Genomic DNA, 5,274 nt, shown 5'->3' on the forward strand with positions numbered 1-5,274 from the left:
TTGAGATTTGTACAAAAATATGCTGATACATACTGAGCTGAGGAACCAAAGGGGGGAAAGTTGCCTAAATCCCTTGGAAAAGATGAAAGACATTTTACAGTAATGAGAATCTGATCGCATATTGCTCAGCACCATCATTAAGACATGAATATCAATTTGTAAGAGAATTATTTCTCAAGCACAGGGTGCACACCTCAGATGTATGAGTCTATTGAGAAAAAGATGAAAAGACGATTTCAGAAACAAGAAACTGCTAGCATAAGAATGTATAGAAAATGGAGGAGGGCACCAAGAACTTTGGAAGGAAATGAACAGTCTGTAGGACACTGAAATACATCATCGACAACTTTAGTATCTTTAAGCATTAGGGTGACTGGAGACAAGTGTTATTGATAGAAATAATTACGAATTTAGAAAATGTAGACAAAAATATAGATGAAAAAATTCTGTCACATTTAGTTACCTAGAAGAATTATGTGTTAAGATTTGGCCAAATATGTGCAAACAGAATTAAGTGCAAAGCAGAGAAAAATTCTCCTGTTTCAAACAACTCCGTGTGTGTGTGTGTGTGTGTGTGTGTGTGTGTGTGTGTGTGTGTGCAGATAGATAGATAGCTAGATAATAGAGATAGATAGATAGATAGATAGATAGATAGATAGATAGATAGATAGATAGATAGATAGTATGTTTCTTGCCCTAAATACATGTGTATGATGTCCACAGTTTCAGGAAAGCCATGAGAATGTGGGATGATTCTCAATAGGTAAGAATAAAATACTCAAATACTGAGATGCATATAAGCTTTATGGGCTTAAACATCTGTTTGTTTCTCACTGGTGAAATACACAGGAATCTTTCACAGTATAAATAATCTTATAATAATTTGTTTATTTTCTTCTTTATTTGATATCTATATTCTATTTGATAGAATATAATCACATTCTTTAACAATATTTCAATCAATTATTTGAGATAAAGAAATGATTGTTCTGTTAGGTTATGCAATTTAACATGGATGTTGAATTCAAATCAGACTTTATATAAGTATATATTGCTATATAATTAATATGTACACATATACATTTATGCACATGAAAACCCTGTATATTGAGTTTGAACAATTCAGGTTATCATTAATTGAATATACCTTAAGTAAAATAGAATCATTTTTGTAAATTTATGTCTATAAATAAATTGTTTGGTTAAAAATATGTGATTGTATCCATGGTATTATCTTGCAATTCATGTATTTTCTTAGGTACATATATCTTCTCTCCTACATTCAAACTTCAAGTAGCATAATATGTAGCTTGTTCACTTAATCAGCCTCTTTTCTATTTAAGGTCTGTGAATATTTCATTAAATATATATTTATATTTAATATATATATTCCAATGAAGCAGTAGTCAATGTATCATGAAAGTTATATAAACTACACCTCAATTTTACTTAAAAGTGCTCTGTGTAATTGATCAAATTTCTGCTTTGTTCTAGCCAACATGTATTTGAGCATCAATAACCAAGCTTATAGTCAAATAAGCCATGCAGTGACACAGTATGCCAAATATTTAAATTAGTCTAGAATACACACTTAGCATATTTTTATTTTTCTCGGGGTAAGCGTTCTGCTACCCATTATTAAGGCATAAGACTGGGAATTATGAAATTTTAGTTCACCTTGGTTATTTTTTCAGCTGCCCAAATGCTGTTCAGTACAAATGTACTTTAAACATCCTGACATGCTTCTCCCGACATATATGACTTTTGCATCCAGAGAATTTTGCACTTCCTACTGTTATAAGGTGTTTAGAGATGATGCTGGTGACAGTGATGAATTTAGAATGCGATCTTCCTTCCAGTCCACAACTATGTCCAGGAGCTGATATTGTGATTCAGAACCCCACCCCACCCCAATTACAACCAGAGACAGCTTGTCCCCCAGGAGTTCTGGCAGCACCAGACTCACAGGTGACTCCCCACTCCCCTGCTCCAATACGTGGCCTAAATGGGACCCCCATCCCACCACCCCACCATCCAGGTTCCCTGAAGACCCAGGACTTCCTGCCCTGACTGAGACACATCTTCTAGTTCACAACTGTGCATGCGAGCAGATCTTGTGCTCCAGCCCACTCAACCCCGCATCCCCACCCACCCACACCCAGAGTCAACTTGACTCCCAGGTGGTCTGCACAGCCAGGCTCACAGATCAGGTGCTCCAGGCTCCTCCCAGACTCAGAGACACCCTACCCCAGAGAGGCTCACTATAACCAGGCTCGAAGGAGCCACAGGAACCAGTCAGAGACAGCAAGGTCAGTTGACACCATAGATAACTAGATGGCAAGAAACAAGTTCAAGAACAAAATAACTGAAAACAATGCCACTTGGAAACATCAGGACTCAGTTCTCCTACCACAGCTATTCCTGGATACCCTAACATATCTGGAAAACAAAAATCTGATCTAGCTGGAGAAATGGCTCAGTGGTTAAGTGCACTGACTGCTCTTCCAGAAGTCCTGAGTTCAATTCCCAGCAACCAATGGTGGCTCACAACCATCTGGGATTCGATGTGCTCTTCTGGTACATCTGACAGCTACAGTGTAGTCACAAAAATCTGATCTAATATCCCATCTCCTGCATATGCTATAGGATGTTATGTTGGACATAAAAAACTTCCTTAAAGAAATACAGGAGAACACAGGTTAACAGGAAAACTCATAAATTTCTTAAAGAAATATAGGGAAACACAAAAAGGTGAAGGAATTGAACTAAACAGTCCAAGATCTAAAAGGGAAATTGTAACAATAAAGAAATCCCTAAGGGAGATAACCCTGGAGATAAAAAACCTGGGAAAGAGATCAGGAGTCACATATGTAGGCACTAGCAAGAGAATAAGAGATCTAGAAAAGAGAATCTCTGGCATAGAAGAAAACCATTGAAGATATTGCAACAACACTCAAATATATATATATAATATATGTAATATATATATATATGTAATATATATATAAATACAAGAAGCTTGTAGCCCAAAACATTCAGGAAATTCAGGACCCAATGAAAAGACCAAACCTGAGAATAACAGGTATAGAAGAGAGTGAAGATTCCTAATTCAACGGACTGGTAAACATCTTCAAGAAATCATAGAAGAAAACTTCCCTAGCCTAATGAAAGAGATACCCATAAATATAAAAGAATTCTACAGAACATCAAATAGATTGGACCAGAAAACAAATTCCCCCATCACATAATAATCAGAACACCAAATTCACAGAACAAAGACAGAATATTAAAAGTGGTAAGGGAAAAGGGTCAAGTGATAAATAAAGGCAGACCTTTCAGAATTATAACAGACTTCTCAACGGAAGCTTTAAAAGTCTGAAGACCTTGGGCAGATGGCCTACAGACTCTAAGGGAGCACAAATGCCAGACTAGCCTGCTATATCCAACAAAACTGACAATTATCATAGCTGGAGAAAATGATGGCACAGTATACTCTAACTTCTGAGAACAATGAAGACAGTGCTAAGAGGAAAACACATAGGTCACAGACTGCCTTCATAAAGACACTGGAAAAACCATACACTAGCAGCTTAGCAGCACATCTAAAAGCCCTAGAACAAAATGAAGCAAATACACCCAAGAGGAGTAGACAGCAGGAAATAATCAAACATAGGACTGACGTTAATCAAGTAGAAACAAAGAGAATTATACACAGAGTCAACAAACCTAAAAACTGGTTCTTTGAGAAAATCAACAAGATAGATAAACCCTTAGCCAAACTAACAAGAAGGCACAGAGGCCATATCAAAATTTACAAAATCAGAAAAGAAAAGAGAGATATAACAACCCAAATTGAGAAAATTTAGAAAAAGAGAATCAGATCCTACTAGAAAAACCTATACTCAACAAAAACTAGAGTATCCGAAGTTAAGCCAGGATCACATAAACCATTTAAAATATCCCATAAATGCTAAGGAACTAAAAGCAGTCATTAAAATTAACCCTACCAAAAATAAAAAGAAAAAAATTGGAGGGCCACATGGTTTTAGTGACAAATTCTATCAGACATTCAAAGAAGACCTAACACTAACACTTCACAAACTAGTCCACAAAATAGAAACAGAAACAGAAGGAACACTACCTAATTTGTTCTAAGAAGTCACAATTACACTTATACCTAAAGTACACAAAGATTCAATGAAGAAAGAGAACTTCAGACCTGTCTCCTTTATGAGCAGTGATGAAAAATTACAAATAAATTTCTTGCAAACCGTATACAAGAACATAACAAAATGCCTATTCACCAAGATCAATTAAACTTCACCCCAGGGATTTAGGGATGACTAAATATAAGAAAATCCATCATCATAATAAATACACTCAAAGGGAAAAAAAGATCATCTCATTAAATGCTGAAAAATCCTTTGACAATGTACAACAGTACTTCATGTTGAAAATCTTGGGCAGATCAGGAATTCAAGGCCCATACCTAAACATAGTAAAAGCAATATACAGCAAACTAGTAGACAAAATCTAACTCAATGGAGAGAAACTTGAAGGAATCCCACTAAAATCAGGAACTAGACAAGGTTGCCCACTCTCTTCCTACTTATTCAATATATTACCCAAAGTCCTAGCCAAAACAAGTAGGAAAGAGAAAGTGGTCAAAGGAATACAAATAGGAAAAGGAATCAAAATTTCACTATTTGCAGATGATACGTCAGTATACTTAAGTACCCCAAGATTCCACCAGAGAACAACCATACCATTTAAACAACTTCATCAAAGTAGCTGGCTATAAAACGAACACAAGCAAATCATTACCCTTCCTCCACAAAAAGGATAAACAAGCTGAGAAAGAAATTAGAGAAACAACACCTTTCACAATAGACACAAATAATCTAAAATATCTTGGTATGACTCTAACCAAGCCAGTAAAAAATATGTATGACAAGAACTTCAAGTCCTGAAGGAAAATCAAAGAGCTCAAAAAAAAAAAAAAAAAAAAAAAAGGAAAGATCTCCCATGCTCATGAATCCACAGGATTAGCATAGTAAAAATGGCCATCTTACCAAAAGCAATCTATAGATTCATTGCAATCTCCATCAAAATTCCAACTCAATTCTTCACAGAGATTGAAAGAGTAACTCTCAAATTCATCTGGAATAACAAAAAAACCCACGATAGGAAAAATAATTCTCATCAGTAAGTTAACTTCTGGGGGAATCACCATCCCTGACATCAAGCTCTACTACAGAGCAGTAGTGAAAAAAA

The sequence above is a fragment of the Rattus norvegicus genome, chromosome 15, assembly GCF_021556685.1.
Source record: "Rattus norvegicus strain SHRSP/BbbUtx chromosome 15, alternate assembly SHRSP_T2T, whole genome shotgun sequence".
NCBI lineage: Eukaryota > Metazoa > Chordata > Mammalia > Rodentia > Muridae > Rattus > Rattus norvegicus.